This window comes from Mytilus edulis, chromosome 1, assembly GCF_963676685.1.
Source record: "Mytilus edulis chromosome 1, xbMytEdul2.2, whole genome shotgun sequence".
Taxonomy (NCBI): domain Eukaryota; kingdom Metazoa; phylum Mollusca; class Bivalvia; order Mytilida; family Mytilidae; genus Mytilus; species Mytilus edulis.
This window is the reverse complement of record NC_092344.1, coordinates 23,672,023-23,697,004: the sequence shown is the minus strand read 5'-3', so window position 1 is coordinate 23,697,004 and position 24,982 is coordinate 23,672,023. Positions and strand designations below refer to the sequence as shown.

General features: G+C 34.6%; 1 protein-coding gene and 1 long non-coding RNA gene across 2 annotated transcripts in view; one reads left to right on the top strand and one right to left on the bottom strand.

Annotated features, from left to right (window-relative positions):
- Positions 1-16,478, top strand: part of LOC139528346 (uncharacterized) — a 41,960-nt gene extending 25,482 nt beyond the window's left edge. Inside the window, exons 2-3 of the long non-coding RNA XR_011665573.1 lie at positions 14,863-14,926; positions 15,530-16,478. This is a non-coding gene — a long non-coding RNA (uncharacterized lncRNA). The remainder of the gene's footprint in view (positions 1-14,862; positions 14,927-15,529) is intronic.
- Positions 1-24,982, bottom strand: part of LOC139528498 (uncharacterized) — a 403,824-nt gene that overhangs the window by 319,719 nt on the left and 59,123 nt on the right. The gene's annotated exons all lie outside the window — the stretch shown is intronic.

The window sequence follows — 24,982 nt, the reverse complement described above, 5'->3', positions numbered from 1 at the left end:
GGGTCGCACACCTACTCAACCATCACTAAATTTTTTTATTAGAAATGTTCTACTGCAATAATTTTGTCCGCACTAGGTGCAAAGGGAAGCTGGGTAGCTGATGTCTACTTGATTAAAAGTAAAGGGTAATGTTCGGCTTCATTTTTTTTTTTGAAAATAGGTCCGAAGTTTTGGTCTGACATCCTATCCTACCCTTACAGAAAAGTCAATAAAAAATGTTCTACGGAAATTCTTTTGTCCGCACTAGGTGCAAAGAGAAGTTGGGTAGCTGATGTCTACTTGATAAAAAATCCATGATGTTGTTCGGCTTAATTTTGTTTTTTAACTAGGTCCAAAGTTCGAGTCGGACATCCTATCCAACCCTTACAGAAAAATTAAAAAAAAATGTTCTACGGCAATGCTTTTGTCCGTACTAGGTCCAAAGGGAAGCTGGATAGCTGAGGTCTACTTCATAAAAAATTCATGGTGTTATTTGGCTTAGTTTTATTCAAAGTGGGTCCAAAGGTTGGGTCGGACACCCTACCTTTACCCTTTCAGAAAAGTTAATAAAAAATGTTCTGCGGCTAAACTTGTGTCTGCACTAGGTGCAAAGGGAAGCTGGGTAGCTGAGGTCTATATCAGAAAAAATCCAGTTAGTTCATCGCTTAGTTTTTTTTTAAAGTAGGTCCAAAGTTGGGGTCGGACACTTTACTCCACCCTTACCATGCTTAAAGTAAAGTTTAAAACAAAATGATCTACGGCAATCCTTTTATCCGCAATAGGTGCAAATGAAAGCTGGGTAACAGAGGCCTACTTGAGAAAAAATCCAGGGTGTTGCTCGGCTTAGTTTTTTTTAAGTGGGTCCAAATTTGGGATCAGACATCTTACCCTACCCTTACAGAAAACATAACAAAACATGTTCTACGGCAATACCTTTACCCGCATTAGATGCAATGGGAAGCTTCGTAGCTGATGTCTACTTGATATAAAATCCAAGGTGTTGTTCTGCTTAATTTTCTTTTCAACTAGATCCAAAGTTGGGGTCGGACACCCTAACCAACCCTTACTAAAAAGATTATTTATAATGTTGTACGGAAAAACTTGTGTCTGCACTACGTGCAAAGGGAAGCTAGGTAGCTGAGGTCTCCTTGATAAAAAATCCCGGGTGTTTTTCGGTTTAGTTTTGTTTTTAAGTAGGTCCACAGTTGCGGTCGGACACCCCCCTCCATTCTTACAGAAAAGTTAATAAAACAAAATGTTCTACGGCAAAACTTTTGTCCGCACTAGGTGGAAATGCAGCTGGATAGCTGAAGTCAAAAAAATCTAGGGTGTTGTTTGGCTTAGTTTTTTTCTTTTAAAGTAGGTCCAAAGTTGGGGTCGGACACCCTACCCCGCCCTTTCAGAAAAGTTAATAAAAAATGTTCTACGGCAATACCTTTGTCCGCACTAGATGCAAAGGGAAGCTGAGTAGCTGATGTCTACTTGATAAAAAATCCATGGTGTTGTTTGGCTTAGTTTTATTCAGAGTAGGTCCAATGTCGTGGTCGGACACCCTACCCCACCCTAACAGAAAAGATAATAAAAAAATGTTCTACAGCAATACTTTAGATGCAAAGGAAAGCTTAGTAGCTGATGTATCCTTGAGAAAAAATCCAGGGTGTTGTTCGGTTTATTTTTATTTTTAACTAGGTCCAAAGTTTGGGTCACACACTCTACCCAACCCATACTGAAAAGTTTATTAATAATGTTGTACGGAAAAACTTGTGTCTGCTCTAGGTGCAAAGGGAAGCTGGGTAGCTGAGGTCTACTTGATAAAAAATCCAGGGTGTTTTTCGGCTAAGTTTTGTTTTTAAGTAGGTTCACAGTTTGGGTCGGACACCCCACCCCAACCTTACAGAAAAGTTAATAAAAAAACTGTTCTACAGCAATACTTTTGTTCGCACTAGGTACAAAGGAAAGCTGGGTTGCTGATGTCTACTTGATAAAAAATCCAGGGTGTTGTTCTGCTTAATTTTTTTTCTTTTAACTAGATCCAAAGTTGGGGTCGGACACCCTACCCACCCCTTACTAAAAAGTTTATTAATAAAGTGTACGGAAAAACTTGTGTCTGCACTAGGTGCAAGGGGAAGCTGGGTAGCTGAGGTCTACTTGATAAAAATTCCAGGATGTTTTTCGGCTTAGTTTTGTTTTTAAGTAGGTCCACAGTTACGGACGGACACCCCACCACAACCTTACAGAAAAGTTAATAAAACAAAATGTTCTACGGCAATACAGTTGTCTGCATTAAGTGCAAAAGGAAGCTGGGTAGCTGAGATCTACATGAAAAAAAATCCAGGGTCTTCATCGGCTTAGTTTTTTTTAAATTAGGTCCAAAGTTGGGGTCGGACACCCTACCCCACCCTTTAAGAAAAGTTAATAAAAATATGTTGTACGGCAAAACTTTTGTCTGCACTAGGTTAAAAAGGGAAGCTGGGTAGCTGAGGTCTACTTGAGAAAAAATCTAGGGTGTTGTTCGGCTTAGTTTTTTTCTTTTAAAGTAGGTCCAAAGTTGGGGTCGGACACCCTACCCTGCCCTTACAGAAAAGTTAATAAAAAATGTTATACGGCAATACTTTTGTCTGCACTAGGTTAAAAAGGGAAGCTGGGTAGCTGAGGTCTACTTGAGAAAAAATCTAGGGTGTTGTTCGGCTTAGTTTTTTTCTTTTAAAGTAGGTCCAAAGTTGGGGTCGGACACCCCACCCTGCCCTTACAGAAAAGTTAATAAAAAATGTTATACGGCAATACTTTTGTCTGCACTAGGTTAAAAAGGGAAGCTGGGTAGCTGAGGTGTACTTGAGAAAAAATCTAGGGTTTTTGATTTAGTTTGGTTTTTTTTGATAGTAGGTCCAAAGTTGGGGTCGGAAACCCTACCGCAGACTTACAAAAAAAGTTAATAAAAAATGTTCTACGGGAATACTTTTGTCCGCACTAGGTGCAAAGGGAAGCTGGGTAGCTGATGTCTACTTGATAAAAAAACATGGTGTTGTTCGGCTAAGTTTTATTCAAAGTAGGTCCAAAGTCGGGGTCGGACACCCTACTCCACCCTTACAGAAAAGTTAATAAAAAATTGGTATACGGCAGTACTTTTGTCTGCACTAGGTTAAAAAGGGAAGCTGGATAGCTGAGGTCTACTTGAGAAAAAATCTAGGGTGTTGTTCGGCTTATTTTTTTTTTCTTTTAAAGTAGGTCTAAAGTTGGGGTCATACACCTTACCCAACCCTTACAGAATAGTTAATAAAAAAATGTTCTACAGCAATACTTTCGTCCGCACTAGGTGCAGTGGAAAGCTGGGTAGCTGATGTCTACTTGATAAAAAATCCAGGGTTTTGTTCGGATTATTTATTTTTTTATAAGTAGGTTCAAAGTTGGGGTCGGACACCCTTTTACCACCTTTACAGAAAAAGTTAATAAAAAAATGTTCTGCAGCAATACTTTCGTCCTTACTAGATGCAAATGGAAGCTGGGTAGCTGAGGTCTACTTGAGAATAAATCCAGGGTGTTCCTCGGCTTAGTTTTTTTTAAAGTAGGTCCCAAGTTGGGGTCGGACATCCTACCCCAGCCATAGTGAACAGTTAATAACAAATGTTCTACGGCAATACTTGTGTCCGCACTAGGTGCAAAGGAAACTTGGTAGCTGAGGTCTACTTGATAAAAAATCCAGGGTGTTGTTCGGCTTAGTTTTCTTCAAAGTAGGTTCAAAGTTGGAGTCGGACACCTAATTCCACCCTTACAGAAAAATTGATAAAAAATGTTCTACGGCAATACTGTTGTCCGCACTAGGAAAAATGGAATCTGAGTAGCTGAAGTCTACATGAGAAAAAAACCATGGTGAATTTCGACTTACTTTTGTAGGTCCACAGTTATTATCTTTTCTGTTAGGGTGGGGTAGGGTGTCCGACCACGACATTGGAACTACTCTGAATACAACTAAGCCGAACAACACCATGGATTTTTTATCAAGTAGACATCAGCTACTCAGCTTCCCTTTGCATCTAGTGCGGACAAAGGTATTGCCGTAGAACATTTTTAAGTATCTTTTCTGTATGGTTGGGGTCAGGTTTCCGACCCCAACTGTGGACCTACAAAAGTAAGTCGAAATTCACCATGGTTTTTTTCTCATGTAGACTTCAGCTACTCAGATTCCATTTTTCCTAGTGCGGACAACAGTATTGCCGTAGAACATTTTTTATCAATTTTTCTGTAAGGGTGGAATTAGGTGTCCGACTCCAACTTTGAACCTACTTTGAAGAAAACTAAGCCGAAAAACACCCTGGATTTTTTATCAAATAGACCGCAGCTACCAAGTTTCCTTTGCACCTAGTGCGGACACAAGTATTGCCGTAGAACATTTGTTATTAACTGTTCACTATGGCTGGGGTAGGATGTCCGACCCCAACTTGGGACCTACTTTAAAAAAAACTAAGCCGAGGAACACCCTGGATTTATTCTCAAGTAGACCTCAGCTACCCAGCTTCCATTTGCATCTAGTAAGGACGAAAGTATTGTTGCAGAACATTTTTTTCTTAACTTTTTCTGTAAAGGTGGTAAAAGGGTGTCCGACCCCCACTTTGAACCTGCTTTTAAAAAAATAAATAATCCGAACAAAACCCTGGATTTTTTATCAAGTAGACATCAGCTACCCAGCTTTCCACTGCACCTAGTGCGGACGAAAGTATTGCTGTAGAACATTTTTTAATTAACTATTCTGTAAGGGTTGGGTAAGGTGTATGACCCCAACTTTAGACCTACTTTAAAAGAAAAAAAAATAAGCCGAACAACACCCTAGATTTTTTCTCAAGTAGACCTCAGCTATCCAGCTTTCCTTTTTAACCTAGTGCAGACAAAAGTACTGCCGTATACCATTTTTTTATTAACTTTTCTGTAAGGGTGGAGTAGGGTGTCCGACCCCGACTTTGGACCTACTTTGAATAAAACTTAGCCGAACAACACCATGTTTTTTTTATCAAGTAGACATCAGCTACCCAGCTTCCCTTTGCACCTAGTGCGGACAAAAGTATTCCCGTAGAACATTTTTTATTAACTTTTTTTGTAAGTCTGCGGTAGGGTTTCCGACCCCAACTTTGGACCTAGTATCAAAAAAAAAAAACTAAATCAAAAACCCTAGATTTTTTCTCAAGTACACCTCAGCTACCCAGCTTCCCTTTTTAACCTAGTGCAGACAAAAGTATTGCCGTATAACATTTTTTATTAACTTTTCTGTAAGGGCAGGGTAGGGTGTCCGACCCCAACTTTGGACCTACTTTAAAAGAAAAAAACTAAGCCGAACAACACCCTAGATTTTTTCTCAAGTAGACCTCAGCTACCCAGCTTCCCTTTTTAAGCTAGTGCAGACAAAAGTTTTGCCGTACAACATATTTTTATTAACTTTTCTTAAAGGGTGGGGTAGGGTGTCCGCACTAGGTGCAAAGGAAACTTGGTAGCTGAGGTCTACTTGATAAAAAATCCAGGGTGTTGTTCGGCTTAGTTTTCTTCAAAGTAGGTTCAAAGTTGGAGTCGGACACCTAATTCCACCCTTACAGAAAAATTGATAAAAAATGTTCTACGGCAATACTGTTGTCCGCACTAGGAAAAATGGAATCTGAGTAGCTGAAGTCTACATGAGAAAAAAACCATGGTGAATTTCGACTTACTTTTGTTTCTAAGTAGGTCCACAGTTGGGGTCGGAAACCTGACCCCAACCATACAGAAAAGATACTTAAAAGTGTTCTACGGCAAAACTATTGTCTGCACTAGGTGCAAAGGGAAGATATGTAGATGAGGTCTACTAGAGAATAAATCCATGGTGTTCTTCGGTACTCCTTTTTTTAGGTCAAAAGTTGGGGTCGGACACCCTACCCCACTCTTACAGAAAAGTTGATAAAAAATGTTTTACGGTAATGCTTTTGCCGCACTAGGAGCAAAGGGAAGCTGGGTAGCTGAAGTCTACTTGAGAAAAAAATCCAGGGTTTTGTTTGTCTTATGTTTTTTAAAGTATATCCAAAGTTCAGATCGGACACCCTACCCCACCTTTTCAGAAAAGATAATAAAAAATGTTCAACGGCAATATTTTTGTCCGCACTGGGTGCAAATGGAGCTGGATAACTGAGGTCTTCATGAGAAACAAATCTAGGGTGTTGTTCGGCTTGGTGTTTTCTTTTAAAGTAGGTCAACAGTTGGGTTCGGAAACCCTACCGCAGACTAACCGAAAAGTTAATAAAAAATGTTCTACAGCAATAATTTTGTCCGCACTAGGAGCAAATAAAAGCTGGGTAGCTGAGGTCTACATGATAAATAATTCAGGGTGTTGTTCGGCTTAGTTTTATTCAAAGTAGGTTCACAGTTGGGGTCCCTACCGCGCACTTATCGAAAAGGTTATAAAAAATGTTCTACAGAATACTTTTGTCCGCACTAGGTGCAAAGGGAAGCTGGGTAGCTGAGGTCTACTTGATAAAAGATCCAGGGTGTTGTTCGGATTAGTTTTTTTTTAAAGTAGGTCCAAAGTTGGGGTCGGACATCCTACCCCACCCTTAGTGAACAGTTAATGACAAATGTTCTACAGCAACAATTTTGTCCGCACTAGGTACAAAGGGAAGCTTGATAGCTGAGACTACTTGAGAAAAAATCCAGGATGTTGTTTGGCTTAGTTTTATTCAAAGTAGGTCCAAAGTTGGGATCGGACACCCTATCCCACCCTTTCAGAAAAGTTAATAAAAAATGTTCTACAGCAATACTTTTGTCCGCACTAGGTGCAAAGGGAAGCTTGATAGCTGAGGTCTACTTGAGAAAAATCCAGGGTCTTGTTCGGCTTAGTTTTATTCAATGTAGGTTCAAAGTTGGGGTCGGACACCTTACTCCACCCTTACAGAAAAGTTGATAAAAAATGTTCAACGGCAATACTTTTGTCTGCACTAGATGCAAAGGGAAGCCGGATAACCTAGGTCTACTTGATAAAAAATCCAGGTTCATTTTGGAACATCAGTGATAAAACTTTTTAAAAAAGGGAGAAATAACGTTCAATATAATACAGTTCATATTTTAATCAAATGTAACCTTTGGCAAGCATTTGCAAGGACAGAACTGTTCTTCAAATTTCTAAACAAATAAATCAAGAATTTCTACAATTAACCATTTAAGAAATCCTAATACAAATCAATAAACTTACTGCAAAGGTTTAAATCCAACATGCTAGGACTTCATTTAATAGATTTTGTTTTACTTCAATGACGACCAGTATTACCTGTGTAACATGATACATTTGAATGAAATAATGACAGTATGAAGACAAACCCCCTTTGCACTTTTTAATTTTGCACTGTATGACACGATGTCGTTGTTGAGAAAAGAAAACACTTTTCTACTTTGTCATCCTGTTAATCAGCATTCAACATTACAAAACGGACATATTCTCTTTAAAATAGAATCTATAATAATATTTCATTTAGTTATGGTTAAAATTGACAAAGTGATCAGCCGTACGTTTACAACTTAGTAACGTCTTTTCCGAAGCAATAAGAAAAATACAGATCTATAAATGAACGCATTACATATTCTATACGAAGAAAATAGCAAAACATAACGACATCAAGCTTAAATGAGACTGTTCAAACTAATCAATGGATTTTTATCAAGTGCATTTTATTGACAATATAAATAAAAATAAGCCCGCCGACTTTCCAGTGTGTAATTTTTAGATGCGCAATCTAAACTTGTGGAGATATAGCTTGTTCATACTCATAATTCTTCATGTAATATACACGTTTTTTTTTTGGAAAGGATATACACGAAACAGCAGTAACTATTAATTAATTCGTATTCTTCCATTAACATTCAATGAATTGTTATTGGTAACATAATATGATAGTAATTATACTTCAATATCATTCGGTTATAGCAGTTATATAGAAATATTTTAATCGCATGTATTGTTTACAGGGAATTTCCGTTATCAACGCACAGAAAAACGTTCGATATTTTTATATACTTTTGAAAAGACAGACATAATTTTCTTCAGTACTCAACGCATCACCCCGACAAAATAGTAAATCGATTGTAATATCGACATTAAAAACACTTGTAATTTTATTTGACAATAGATTTCTAGGTGATGAAAAATTAATACAATAAATTAAATAGTGGTCGATATTTTCATTGATTAAACCACAGGAACAATTAATACTTTGTTTTAAATTTGATTTGATAAAGTCAGAATGCAGAACGCTTCATCTGTTGTAAAAAACGCAAATGGTCTTCCTCGAAAAAAAAATCGCGGAGATTTTTTTGTTTCTATAATACAGTTTATGCATCTTTCGTTTAAACAAAACAATTAAGCAATAGGTCTAACACTTCTGTCCAAAGGATTCCACAATGTAATGGATGATGAAAAAGACTGGAGTAGTTGATAAATGGTTTACGGGAATTGTGGTATTCTGATTGTTACTCAAATTATTATAATTAATATCTGATACAAAATTCGGAACCAAATAATCTGGAGCTTGGTTTAATCTTATAAAAAAAGCTAGTGTTTTAACCTCACATCTTCCGTTAATTTTTTTCAAATTACGCCTCATTAAAGATACTGTTACCACTATCATTATTTGTTGATCCCGTAACTATTCGAGCAGCCTCGATGTGGTTACACTCCAATCGATCAGAATTTACTTTCTCGTTGTTATCCCTAACTTGTGATATTAAGCTACTTTGAAGGTTTTTTCCTCAGTTCATCATCATGATTACCCCATTCAAAATCATTACTAAATATGACACCGAGATACTTATGCGTATGAACTGTTTCTAATGTAACATCCTCAAATTAAAAAGAAAAATTACTTTGTATAGTATCTCATATTGAATATCATAACTATTAATAATTCTGTTATATTTGGATAAACTTTACCAGCCTTCTTTTTGACCACTTCCTTAAACAATAACAAAATATTAAATTTATTAGGTACAGTAAGATCTATAGGCGTATTATCTGTAAAAAGCCTTTCGCCTCCAGAGTCACCATTAACTCATTGTCAAATCAACCCATATCATTAATATATTTTAAACATCATAACGGCCCTAACACCGAATACTGAGGCACAAATGTGTTTTACTTTTGAAAACATAGTTGTTAATATATTAAATCAAGCCTGTACGAAGAGGGTAATGATTTGTTATTACTTTTGAAAAAGGAAATAACATATGCAAAGTTCTATTGATCGGGAAATAGTGGTTTGGATATTTCATTTCTAACAACAAGTGACATTTTTGTCGCTAACGATCGCTTGTCTCACACTCTCATTTGCATCTAGCGTGAACACAAACACATTTAAATCGTGGTCACGTGCAATAAGTAGTGAAAGAAAACAACATAGCGATCTTTAAATTTAGGTAAATCTTTACTAGTATGATCAAATTGAACACTTCTTTTAGTAATAGTAAAAGTTCAATGATAAGTTAATATTGATATTAAAATACCTCCGAACAAAAAAGGGTGTTTAGGGATTTGAACAGCCCTTTTTGTGAGGAGGTCCTTTAATGTCAATATTAACTTAATCATTGAACTTTTGCTGACTTACAAACCGGCAAAAATATAGAAAAGTACATAAAAAGCACTTGCGTAAACCTAATTCCCCTGAACTGGACTAGTCTATATATGTTCAACTTGAATGATAGTTAAACAGTACTCAGACGGATATATGCAATTAACAGTAACAAAATTAAAATGAAAACGGACGGATTTAATGGCATAACATCACATAATTATTTATTTATGATAAAAAAAAATAGCTTCTAAATAACACCAAATGATAGTTTTATAAAATTAGGGGGTAAATTTATACTTTTTTTGCCAACTTTTCAAAATAACGATTTCTTATTTAATAAATCACGCAATCAAAACCCCATACATACCTCATTTATAACTGACCAATGAATCATAGTATGCCCCACAACTTCATTCTATATATACTTGATGTTTTTTATCTGTCAGTAATCATGAAATAGATTCATAAAGATCAGACCTTATAAAACAGTAAGTAAACTCTTCCAACAATTAGCTTTTTAAACAGCTTGTTTCAAAACTTCTAATCGGACAGACCTAGATGCATAAGGTCCTTCACAACATTAATCCGGTAAATGTTCCTTTTGTTTCTGATTTGGTAATTTAGTAATTTTCCTAAATTTTTACATTACGTTAAAATGCAAAATAATTAGTTTTGTCTATTCAGTCCAATTAATTAATAGATCTTACTTTATTTGTGTTCTTTTTTTAAATAAAAACTATGTATGCAAACTTCAATGAATAAAACCGTCTTAAACTAGGTTTCACTGGCCCGATCAAAACGTGTGAGGTGAGATATATTCGCAAGTTCAATGCATTATATGAAAACGAACTCTTTAATATAGTCGTCCGTTATTCCTTTTTCAAGTCTAAATGAAGCACAAACACCTGAAAAAACTTTTTATGTTTTTTAGTGTTATCCTTGCCTGACAAAAAAAATTCATCTGTTTTAAATCGTATCAAATCAGTAGATAAGAACCATAGTGAAAAAATATTTAAAACTTTTTAATAAGCAGTCAGTTATGTGATAAACTGAAGAGAACCCCTCCCAAAAAAAAACAACAACATAAAAATATAAATGTAAATTGTAAATTATAGCATTTTACAAGATCTTGTGCTAAGTATTCGTACAGAGAAATCAATTACACTGATTGATTGTTGTTTGCTTTACGTCCAGTAGCAAATATTTCATGCATGTTCATGACTATAACACATAAATTTTAAATGCAATAGGTAGGTCGTACAATAAGAGGTCGACAGTGAGGTTGAACGTGAAACTTAAAATACCCCTGGAAAATGAGGGTATATTGAATAGGGGCAATAATTTAGACTTGAAACAGCTGGCAATATTCGGACCACTCAAATAATAGGTGCAAGCGTTTTTAATTTGCCGAGAGCGTTGATCCATAAAATCTACCCTGAAGTCATAAATATAGGAAGATGTGGTGTGAGTGCCAATCAGACAACTCTCCATCCAAATAACAATATATAAAAGTAAACCATTATAGGTCAATGTATGACCTTCAACACGGAGCCTTGGCTCACAGCGAACACCAAGCTACAATAAAGGGCCCCAAAATTACTAGTATAAAAACATTCAAACGGGAAAACCAACGTTATAATCTATATAAAAAATGAGAAACGAGAAACAAGTATAATATAAATAAACAAACGACAACTACTGGACATCAGATTCCTGACTTAGGACAGGTGCAAACATTTGCTCCATGGTTACGTGTAGGTAACAATATAATTTCACGCATCCAATTTAGGTTAATTACTTTTAGCTCGCTTTTGTAACTGTGAGAATTCTGTGAAGGTGTATTGTGTATTGTATTTTAGTTTTTGGTATGATATTCTGTATTACCGATCACAACTGTCTCCTGGTTGGTCTCGTGTGGGGGTGTTCGCCTCGAGAGCGTGAGGTCATTTGTTCGAATCCCAAACGGGTCAAACCAAGACGTTAATTAAATTGGTATTCTATTTCAACGCTAAACACGTGGCATCTTGGAGTAAGAGCACAGACTGGCCGGCTCAGAGTCGGAAATGTGTCCGTGTCGGGTGACTTTTCTTCCTGCGAACTAAGGGTGCTATAAACAGTTTCGTATAAAAAAAACTAGGAGTTATTCCCCAACTAAAAATAGACATGGAGGGAAGTCCCTTTTTATCAACATAATTTGTGAAAAAGTATCATGTTTTTTTGTATTTAGTTGTAAAGATATGTTAATTAACTTCAATTAAAGCAGGTTGAATGATTAAAATAATTTAAAAAATTAGATTAAATATACCTGTTTTGAGGGGAGACAACACTGTAAACAGTCTGTTTTTTGGCAGTGAAAATTGAAAACTTATTTGCAGCCACTATAGCTCTTTTCGGAGCAGGCGAACGTACCCTGAAGCATACATTTTTTGAAAGACCAGGTAAAAATCTATGAAATTCATACAACTTTGATTATGAAAAATGTGCAGGTATCATGTCTTCAAGGGTGTGCACATGACCTGATTTCAGGTTTTTTAAACTTAAATTAGGCAATTTTTTCTGAATAAAACTTTTTTATACTATTAAAAGTACACTTTTTTTATTTCATTATAAACTAGAGAACATTCTGATTCCAGTGATATCTAGTTTTATACAAGTATCTTTATTAATCAGTCCACCAATAAGGGTCACTTATACATGGTCCCTCAAAATATAACGTCATAAAAAAAAACTGTTGATTGCACCTTAATATCTTGTGAACTAACACGATAAAAAAAACGACTCAGCTTGTCAGTCTAGTAAAAAAACGGGATTAATACTCTTATTATATTTACATGTTATCGTCCTGAATATTAATTTTATTTGCCGCTGGTCGTCATCCATTATCATTATTTATTTTACCATTATATTATACGGTGAAGTGTTTTTCTTTTACTGGTTTATATTGCAACTTCTCAAATTTTCACAGATCAAAATTAAAATATGGCAGGTAAAATTTTTCAACCAAACACTTGTGATTATCTTTGACGGTAAATAACATTAAATCAAATGTGCCTTTTCGGATGTATAATATTTGACGGAAAATATTATTGAATTAACTCCGTATAACTATTATTTAGTCATGGGTCGGTTTTGAGCTTATTATTCTGTATTATATACGCATGATCTTTCTATAAAAAAAACCGAATGTTAACTCTAAATATTTTTATTTATCTGCGTCTATGGGTTGCTGTCGCATTAATGTATACCTTTATCTCGTTTTATTCAAAACCAAATGATTCGCTTCGGTATAGAAATATTGACATGTCTGGAGCTCTCCCGTCCCATACTATACCCTTGCTAAATGGGTGCGTTCGTTTGGCTTATTGGATATATAAATACACAGCTTTGTCCGATCAAAATATAATAGGAATGCATATCCGATGCCTGGTGCAGTGAGAATTTCACGCTATCTATACCTGAAAAAAAATTAGACGGAAAGACGATCTACTCACGAGTTGAATGATTGAAATGTGTAAACAATAAGAAAGGTCAGCTAAATCTTTTCAAATAAGTCGCATGCCTGATTTTAACAACATTTTTTTGTGACTTTTGCTAGAACAATAGAAGATGAAAAATATATATAACAAAACCGATCAGCAAGACAATATAAAAAAAATGAAACGCCCAAAATAAGTTGAATCTTTTTATCAATTCTTTTTTTTTTTGCTTTTGTGACAGCTATTATACCAGTCTTGAGATACAAATCAACTTGAAACATCAAATGTTGTCACCTAGATGAGACATCCGTCATTGTACGCTTCAATATATGAGTTATTGCCACTCAATGAAGATTGTTTTTTTGTTCTAGTCCCCTCCCCTATTAGTTTTGTTGGAAATTATACAATGTAATCCTTGATTATTATTCAAATGTGAATAATAATAAAATATATAAAAATTGGAAAACTGTTTTGAGACTATAATCAACTGAGGACATATGATTATACATCACTAAATGAAGCTGATTAATTTATTGTTCCTTTGTGTCCAGTGGCAAATATGTCATGCATATTCACGACTAAAGATGCAAAGTTGATCAATCTGAAGCAAATGCGTACAAATTTAGAGTGGCACTTTTTACAATAAGGCAGAGCGTTCGCTAGAGGTTAAACGAATGCCGTAATAGTATAGATTTGAACCCTAATGATCGAACTCGTAAGTTAAGCTATTAGCCCTCCTTTCCTCTTTTTCTCCACGATAGACGAATGCCATAAACAAATTAAAACGGCATGAATATTTACATTCAATAACGGCCACTATAAGTAAATGAGATATGACCTTTTTTATAAATAAATTCCTTTTGCAGCCAACATCTCCCGGTTCGGGACAGGTCATTATTTCCACAAAATACCGCCTGATTGTTGATCGGAGATATTTAAAGCAACCAAAAGCACTTTGAATCAAACAAATTCTTAAATCGTAAATTAAGGTATTTTGCTGGGTGTTTTTTCCCGATCCTATTTCGGACCCCCTGATTTTAAGAGGGCGTATCTAATTAGTCATGCCCGATTAACTTTAAGAAAATTGAACATCAACTTAAAGACCTACATCGGGTATATAAGTTCGAGGTACAATAAGTAGACAATAGAAATCCTTTGTGATATGAGATCGTCCCAGGTTTCTTAGATAATTATTTTGCATTGAATAACAATGAAAATAAACGAGCAGGTTTGTAAGGCACAATCAGAACTCCCTAGAGACACCGAAAGGCACTTGTTATTAACTTGAAAAGCACGAACGTTTTATGGAAACATTTAATAGTATTACATTGTAAGTAAACATGACACACTAAATACATTGTTATGTAATTATCATTCAAGTCTACAGGAATAACTGAAAATCAAGGGAAATAACACACTTTATACAAATAAAATTTGATACATCATTACGTGTGCTTTACACCAATAATTTGACCGTTAAGCTGGTCATTAGAATATGCAAATAACAGACAAAAATGTCTTAAGAAAATCATGAATAATTATATTTTAATGCACACTAGAAAATCACAAGATATTGTCTTTTCTCAAAGAAAATGCGGAGGGTCAAACCTTTTGAAAAAATAGCGCTACACCTATTCAGCTATTAAGCTACTTCTGATTGCTCCTCGTATGAAAGGTTTAAATGAAGGTTTGTAAGCCACAAGGGAGAAGCATCTCTCTTTTTTGTGTTAAACTTTCAAAGATTTTGTTTTCTCTCTCAATAATCATGATACTAATTATACATTTTAATCAAATGATAACAAAACCTCAGTAATCTTTAACTCTTATTTCTGTTTCAGACATATCATTGTTATTTAAACTGAGACGGCAAATTAGAGGTTTATAAAAAGTTCTGAATAACTGGTAAGCATTTTGTTTATTAAGCAAGCTCTATATTGTTTACTAGTGGTATTTATGCAAGTGAAATAACAGTCAGAATGTTGAAAATATGCTGATATAAAAACTGTTGCTATGGTCTTGATATTATATAAGAAATGCTTAGTTAATGATCTTTTCGGCTCGATATTTCAAGTTAAACCTTGAGGCAACTGTTTCTCCATGCAACACTGCCATCTGTTCTTAGCATTATTTTGATCGGTAGTTATTTAATGACATCGTATTACGTGTGATGTCACAATGTTTCCTTAAAATCCTCATGTGCATTTTTCACTGATAAGTGGTTTTCAATGACATACATTAATGTTATGTGAAAGGACAAGTTTGAAAATTTGCACTTCATTGCACTTTATTTATATGATAACAATGACATTCACAGTAGTTTAGAGTGGTTTGACAGGGCCTGTGTATGGTAGTTTGAGGTTATCATCAGATGTTTTGTCCATATTATGACTAGTGAAGGTATACTGAAAGACATTAATTATACGTACACATTATGTTCAGAATAGATAAGTTTAGCAATAAAAAGGGCATTGCCTTATAGTTCTGAAACAACTTTATTTTTTTCAGAAATGGACAAAAATACACAGATTTGTACACAGATTTGAGACGAAATCCGTCAAGATTTGGTTGTTGAAAATTGTGATACATTTCCAGAAGTGAAAATATATTAAAATTGACGGGGTACAACAATCATTAACTAGAAACATTTTTTTTTGTTATACACATTAAGGTTGTTTTGTTGCTCATGCTAAAGCCATCATAATTGATAGGGTCATAATCATAAATTAACTGTTAACAAAACTATGAATTTCTGAAATACTTAGGTTTTACGACCTCAGGAATATATTACCTTAGCTGTATTTGGCAAAACGTTTAGGAATTATTGGTCCTAAATGCTGTTCAACTTCGTACCTTATTTGGTCTTTTTTTTTTATTCGAGCGACACTGATCAGTCTCTTGTAGACGAAACGCGCGTCTGGCGCAAATACAAAACTTCAATCATGGTATCTATGATGAGTTTATTGGTGAGTATAACTTCTCAACTACTGAAACAGAAATTGGATGTATAAATATCATTAATTATCTAGTTTGAATAGCGGCAAAACAATTATTTTTAATTTTTGTAAACGAATGACCTCACTTTATAATTTATGTTGAAATGTTTTGATTATTGGGTAATGTATTTGACACACAGCTCGGCAGCGAACACCTACGTTATGGTCGTTGACAGTATAACGACGGTCTGCTTTTACAGTCAATGTAGCAGAATTCGCTGCATTAAAACATATTTCGTTTTAAAAATGGTATCTGTCACTACAGATTAACACTATAAGGGGTTTGATACTTCACCTGTGTTCCCACATAGATCAAAATTGTTTTGATGTTATCTTCAGTTACCACAATATGTGGTAGTCATTTATATGTATTTGATAGTACGGTTGCCATAATCAGAGATATGCCGGTAACCTCATATTTTCAAATATAACAGTCACGGTTACATTGCCATCGATATGTGGCAAATACATACATGTATATTGATACTACTTATATACAATATGTATCAATTTAAATAATACTACTTATATACAATATGTATCAATTTAAATAATACTACTTATATACAATATGTATGAATTTAAAATAATAATATCAATATAAACTATGAGTTGTATACCTAAAACGACAAAGTTATTTTTCATTTACCTGTAGATATTATTAAAACCGTTTTTTTTTCAAAAGTGATTATTTTCGAAGGGTTATATATTTCGCGGTGGTGTTTTGCCATGGCTTTGTTTGGACTTTTTTGTTTACTTTTTGGCTTTGTATGTGTGTCCCTAATATTTTATTAACTGTGCATTTGCATTCAGGTATCGCAGATCAAATTTACCAGTTCATAATCTTTTGACAGCTTCCGAAGTGCTATTTTTCAACCTGTTTTACCTGGACCAAATCACTACTTTCCTTTAAAATTCTGGACCCAAACTTTTTTACAGTGTAATTTCACCCCCTGCTTGCAATTTGAGGCATAAAACATGGAGAAATAAATTTGGAAGGGGTATAAAAAGTAATGCCAAGTAACCCACTGTCAACACTAGGGACTATATTTGTGAACAACGAAAATCAAGGGACGACAATGGTGGTCTCGGACCTAATAGGGTAGAAAGAGTTGACAAATCTTTAAAAAAACCTTGGTATGACCGAAGCTTGATGAATTATAACACTGCTTACAAAGTTTCATGACAATAGGATGTATATTATAGACATTAAGGTAAGTTCTATACACATCTTTGCGTGTAAAATTTTGACGTTAAAATTGAAAATTTCAACTATCAACATTTGGGGCTTTAAAAATTAAAATATTGCAAAAAAATACCTTTTAAATGCCTTAATATATAGCTTATCATGTACTAAAAGCAATAGAGTACTCATTTGATTTATCAGACTTGGCATAATTATTCAAAAGTCAAATTTATATGAGCCTGCGCCTAAAAATTGAGGTTTTACAATGAAGGGGGGCCTTACAGGAAGATGTAATATTTTCCAGCAATTTTAAATTTGTGAAGCTTTTTTTTAGTATACATGTATAGTCTCTTATTAAAACCATATAAATGCATAGTGATTTTATTGTTGTTACGATGACTGATATCGGAGGAATGCGTTTTATTATATATTAATCAAAAACTATATTTACCTGTATTATAGCATGTATGGGACAAATGAAATGGTTTTTTTTTTTTGGCGAAAACGAAATATAGTGTTTCTGGCGCAAATGAAATGCCAATTGGCGCAAAATCATAGGACCAAGTGATATACGTGTCACAACAGTCAGCAAGAAATAATAATAAGCAATTAACAATCTTCTTGTATTTTTTTGATTATACATTATCTGACAAATTTCTTTTATACTTCCAACTAATCTTTTGTTTTAACGATGACAAATTCTAATCTCCAATTTTGGGTATTCAATTCTTTTTTTTTTTCAGCTTGTTTTAAGCATTTAAGCAAGATATTAAAGATCCATATTTTTTTAATTTAGATAAAGCACATTTATATATGATATATATTATAGAATTCGTCTAAACAACAGCCCAACAACGTTATATATATAGATCTGTAAATTTGCGGAAGCCTTGCACTATGCCCGGGATTCAAACTCATGCTATTGAGATATCGTGGCACCAAATCGCCTTGCACTATGCCCGACGCGCTAGACCATTCAACAACCTAGGCTCTATAAAGTTTTCGGTGGCCGTGTGTTACCTTTCCTTGACAGTTTTTATCTAGCGTCGTAACACAGTTCATGATGTATTAGGCATGAAGATAGAATTGTTACAGATCAGCTGAATTATCTTTTGTAAAGGATCCTACAAATTAATGTAAGATGCAGTCACAGAAATAATTATATTATAAGTACGTCTGAACCAGTGACGACTCGACAACAATTTTGTTTTCCATCGGATCACCAGCAGTGATGTTGATACAAGGCTGAAAATACATTATGTGTATTATATAATTCGTCTAAACAACAGCCCAACAATGTTAAGTCTGTACATTTGCGGAAGTATATATATAATGCATATTCCAAGTGTATAATGCATAAAAACATGACAAACAATGTAAATACAGCATAAACCATTTAAAAGTCAATACAACCATCTGCATGCATATATCTAAATACTTTATAGAGGAAATTTATTTTCGAAACAAAAACATTGGCGACGCGTCTACACAAAGTATGGACGATGTTGTTCTATGACCGTTACATCTTGATGATGAACGATTGGAGTAAATTCATAAAACACGTTCAAAGCGAGCAAGTTGTTATTGTTTGCATTTGTGGTTGTATAGACCATTGGAAGTATGTTCCTATTACAAAAAGTATTGAAGACTTGATCACTTTGATAGGCCACTTGTCTTAATATCACATGTTAAGATAGTCGGTAAGATCAATTCGTTACAGAGTGTGCTGTTGACCTAATATATATGGGTTCAGTAAATTCCAAAGAGGGATTCGAGCTTCACTGTCACCCAATATGCAATTTACCGAGCTTCGTTTTCACCCCATATGGAATTTACTGACTCCATATATATCGTATTAGGTCACTACCACACTATGTAACTAAATAATATCAGACATCGACCAGAGATGCTCTATAAAATTGCGTACGGAAGTTCGTGTTTCATTAATGGCAGTTCAGTTAACCTAAAAAATCGGAAGATATTGGTAAAGTAAAAATTGCGGAAGGCATCATAATATACATGCTGTTTGATTTCCTGGTCCGAAATAAATATTAAAAGGAGTCCACAAGGAAAAACTTTAAATTCGAAAAAAGATTCGCTATGTGGCAGATTTTAAAACCATTTATCGGTAATTTGTACATTTTTCCTTTGATGTGTTCTCGCTGATAATGTCAGTATTAGTGGACTGGTCGTGATATAAAAATTATTGGGTTAGTACGCAAATGACATGCGCGAATGCAACGCGTAAGGATCTACTTCCCCTTTCATTCACAAAATTGCACGTGATTTTTTTCCGCAGAAACGCACGAGATTTTTGACGAATAAAACACCAGAAACTTTCACAAAGTCCATTTAGCCTATTTTGAACGATTGTTGTGAAAATGTGAACAGAAAATGCATGAAACCCGATAGATTTTTTAAAGAAAAATGCGTTATATGAAGAACAACTACATGTAACATATCGTCCATGCTGAGTTTTTATTCATTATTACAATACCAATAACAATACATAGCCTTGTGCTGTTCCAAGTAGTTTTCTTTTTCTGTTTCTTGAGAAGTATTTGTTTTACCTGTTCAGTCACTATAAAGTGTCACAATTCATATTTAAACGCAACACATAAATAGTGACCAAAAAGGTACCGCTATCACATGAGAGAAGCTAGAAAGAAAGAAAATTTGAAATTTACGCAATTTTGACATTTTTGTGGGACCATCATATACATTTTTACAAGATGTGGTTTCATTGCCAATATGACTGATATTCATAGAACAAGGAACAACAAATTAAAGTGAACCGTGATAATTATAAGCGAATCTATGAGGGTTTGGATGGGGTTAAATAATTAAAGAATAATGCCCTTAAAAATGAAGAATTTAGAGAAATGCGTGGTCTAATTTTTGGAAGATTAGAGAAAAAAGGGGTGAAAATTAACTGTTTACAGAATACCAGACCCCCCATTCCAGACCCTCATCTATGGATAAATTTAAAAAAGGGGGATAACTGGTGGCACCAAACTATCAAAGTTTGCTTTGACCAGAATTGTAGCCTTTATAAGGGGTGACTGTGACCCGGGTCGCCTACCCCTGAATTCGCTTCTAAATATCAAAGGTATCCGCAGGGGCTTTAAACTCCAAGTTTCATATTTCTGGTCCGTGTTGAAAATAAGTTAACATGTCTTTGAAAAAGCAAGAATTATAAGCTAAACGTTTAGTGACGTCTATTAAAATTTTGTGAAAAATAAAGAAATTTGACCTACTGGTATGCTACCATTATATTTGTCATTGATATAGTGTCATGTCCAAAGCAGAATATTAATGAAACGCATGCAATAATTACTTTTTTCACTACTTTGTGCAAGAGAACGCCATGTTTACTGCACTGTGACAAAATTTCGAATGACATAATGCAGCCTGTGACGTCAAGTGTGATTCGCCGTGATTCGACGCGAAAAAGAAGTTCCTTTGTTATTTTCTCTATTATTGTAGTGATTTTTTTTTGTTAAATTACCGATGAACAGAATAAAGGACTTTTTCTTTTTGAAACTGACTTTATCACAGAAAATATCAGGCTCGCACTTCGGGCTCACCTGATATTTTACTGTGATAAAGTCAGTATCAAAAACAAAAAGTCCTTTATTCTATATATATTTAAAGTTATGATAACTAGTTTGTATGCATTATTTCTAGCATTTTAACTGTTGCTTACCTCATGCTTTCATTATTTGTTCAGGTTCAGAAAAACACCATCTACCGTTTTAATGGGTTATATGACATTGTTAATTATAAATGTTAAAAGCAAACGAGGGCCAAGCTAACTTCGGGCTCACCTGATATTTTACTGTGATAAAGTCAGTATCAAAAACAAAAAGTCCTTTATTCTATATATATTCAAAGTTATGATAACTAGTTTGTATGCATTATTTCTAGCATTTTAACTGTTGCTTACCTCATGCTTTCATTATTTGTTCAGGTTCAGAAAAACATCATCTACCGTTTTAATGGGTTATATGACACTGTTAATTATAAATGTTAAAAGCAAATGAGGGCCAAGCTAACTAGTGTCTGTAATGTGCAAAAGTGCACTTTCTGTTTAACAAATCAAAGAATGAGATGTTATATATACGTGTATTTCAACACCATATAATTACTAGACACATATAATTGGGTGGTATTGGATCACGGAAACGTCGTTACAATTTTGAAATAAAACTGGAGGTGATATGATTTGTTTGCATTGCATAATTGAAGATCTTGCATCAAAGTAAGCATGACTTAAACGATTGAAAATTTAAATGAAACTCGAATATCATTTAGTTTTGTCATCCATCACTTCAATTGGATTTCAAACAAGTGTAAACATTTCAAATTGTTGACGTTATACGTTCCTATCTAATTAATTCGAATGAACGATGGCTAGACTGCAGGTCCTTTCAACGTGACATATTAATTGTTTTCGTTTAATTTAAATGTTGGAGTCCTAAGGACGTAATGATAAAAAATAAACAAAGATAAAGCCATAACTAACAACGGACGTATCTAAGTTGTAATGTTTAATGGAGTTTACATGTATATTACGAGAATAACGATATGTCGTTGTAAAACACATTATGATAGATTCCTTAACTGGACTTAACCTGGCAGCCTCTTTTAGCAGCCAATCAAGTAAGCAGCCACTTTTTAGCTCACCTGGCCCGCAGGGCCAAGTGAGCTTTTCTCATCACTTGGCGTCCGTCGTCCGTCGTCGTCCGTCGTCGTCCGTCGTCGTCCGTCGTCGTTAACTTTTACAAAAATCTTCTCCTCTGAAACTACTGGGCCAAATCAAACCAAACTTGGCCACAATCATCATTGGGGTATCTAGTTTAAAAAATGTGTGGCGTGACCCGGTCAACCAACCAAGATGGCCGCCACGGCTAAAAATAGAACATAGGGGTAAAATGCAGTTTTTGGCTTATAACTCAAAAACCAAAACATTTAGAGCAAATCTGACATGGGAAAAAATGTTTATCTGGTCAAGATCTATCTGCCCTGAAATTTTCAGATGAATCGGTCAATCGGTTGTTGGGTTGCTGCCCCTGAATTGGTAATTTTGAAGAAATTTTGCTGTTTTTGGTTATTATCTTGAATATTATTATAGTTAGAGATAAACTGTAAACAGCAATAATGTTCAGCAAAGTAAGATCTACAAATAAGGCAACATGACCAAAATGGTCAGTTGACCCGTTTAGGAGTTATTGCCCTTTATAGTCAATTTTTAACCATTTTTCGTTAATTAAAGTAATCTTTTACAAAAATCTTCTCCTCTGAAACTACTTGGCCAAATTAATCCAAACTTGGCCACAATCATCTTTGGGGTATCTAGTTTAAAAAATGTGTGGCGTGACCTGGTCAACCAACCAAGATGGCCGCCACGGCTAAAAATAGAACAAAGGGGTAAAATGCAGTTTTTGGCTTATAACTCAAAAACCAAAGCATTTTGAGGAAATCTGACATGGGATAAAAATGTTTATCAGGTCAAGATCTATCTGCCCTAAAATTTTCAGATGAATCGGTCAATCGGTTGTTGGGTTGCTGCCCCTGAATTGGTAATTTTGAGGAAATTTTGCTGTTTTTGGTTATTATCTTGAATATTATTATAGATAGAGATAAACTGTAAACAGCAATAATGTTCAGCAAAGTAAGATCTACAAATAAGTCAACATGACCAAAATGGTCAGTTGACCCGTTTAGGAGTTATTGCCCTTTATAGTCAATTTTTAACCATTTTTCATAAATTAAAGTAATCTTTTACAAAAATCTTCTCCTCTGAAACTACTTGGCCAAATTAATCCAAACTTGGCCACAATCATCTTTGGGGTATCTAGTTTAAAAAATGTGTGGCGTGACCTGGTCAACCAACCATGATGGCTGCCACCGCTAAAAATAGAACATAGGGGTAAAATGCAGTTTTTGGCTTATAACTCAAAAACCAAAGCATTTTGAGGAAATCTGACAGGGGATAAAAATGTTTATCAGGTCAAGAACTATCTGCCCTGACATTTTTAGATGAATCGGTCAATCGGTTGTTGGGTTGCTGCCCTTGAATTGGTAATTTTGAAGAAATTTTGCTGTTTTTGGTTATTATCTTGAATATTATTATAGTTAGAGATAAACTGTAAACAGCAATAATGTTCAGCAAAGTAAGATCTACAAATAAGTCAACATGACCTAAATGGTCAATTGACCCCTTAAGGAGTTATTGCCCTTTATAGTCAATTTTTAACAATTTTCATTAATTCGGTAAATTTATGTAAATTTTTACCAAATATAGTTCTCTGTTACTAATGGGCAAAGTTCATGATAGATATAATTGTAAGAAGCAAAATCGTTCAGTAAAGTAAGAACTTCAAACACATCACCATCACCAAAATACAATTTTGTCATGAATCCATTTGTGTCCTTTGTTTAATATGCACATAGACCAAGGTGAGCGACACAGGCTCTTTAGAGCCTCTAGTTTTTCTAGCAGGCAATTTTAATGATATGCCAACAAAAATATAAAAACAAATATATCAAACTCAAATGTTCCAAAAATCTCAAAATCTTACTTTAATATACATGTAATAGCACGTCCTTTGACAGCAGAATTCGACATTTTTACGGCTTGTCGTGATCCTCAAAAGTCGTTTTATATACAAATGATGCTAGCAACCATTTAATTTTTTGAGTACACTCTTTGTTAATTAAAACATGGTACAATTTAAAATCGTTTTTGTCTATTCTTTTTCTCGTTGTGAGCTAAACAAACAATTTACATGTAGTAATAAACTACCATTCTTAATAATATTGGTTTTAAGTAAGATGTGTGGAATCGTGTCATATTTCCAGCAACTGAATAACAAATTTGCAATGTACGACCAAAAGTTACATACATACTTTTCATACACTAGGCTTCCTTAAATATCAAATTTGTCAGTCGAATTTTGTATCAATGTCTATTCCTGTACATATGAAATGAAAAAGAATCGATATACATGTAATATTAATCTCTCTGCAACAGGCGCAAAGGGAAGCTGTGTAGCTGTGGTCTACTTGAGAAAACACACAGAGTGTTCTACGGCTTAGTTTGATTGAGTAGGACAGTCTTATTACCTTACAGTCTACCTTACGGAAAAGTTAATAAAAAATGTTTTACGGCAAAACTTGTGTCTCCACTAGGTGCAAAGGGAAGCTGGGTAGCTGAGGTGTACTGGAGAAGAAACTCGACGTGTTCTTCGGCACAGTTTGTTTTCAACGTAGGTCCAAATTTAGGGTCAGACACCCAACCCCGCTAACTTACAGAAAAATTAATAAAAAAATATTGTATGGCAATACTTCTGTCCGCACTAGGTGCAAAGAAAGGCCGGGTAGCTGTGGTTTACTTGAGACAAAACACAGGGTGTTCTTCGGGTTAGTTTTTGTTTGAAAGAAAGTGCAAAATTGGTGTCGGACACCCTACCCCATCACCTTACAGAAAAATAAATAAAAAAATATTGATGTCAAATACTTGTCCGCAATAACACAAAGGGAAGCTGTGTAGCTGTGGTCTACTTGAATAAAAAAACAGTGTGTTCCACGGCTTAGTTTATTGTTTTTTAAGTAGGTTCAAAGATTGAGTCGGACAATCTTATTACCTTACAGTCTACCTTACACTTACAGAAAAGTTAATACAAAATTGTGTCTGCACTAGGTAGCTGAGGTGTACTGGAGAAGAAACCCAAGATGTTCTTCGGCACAGTTTTTTAACGTAGGTCCAAATTCAGG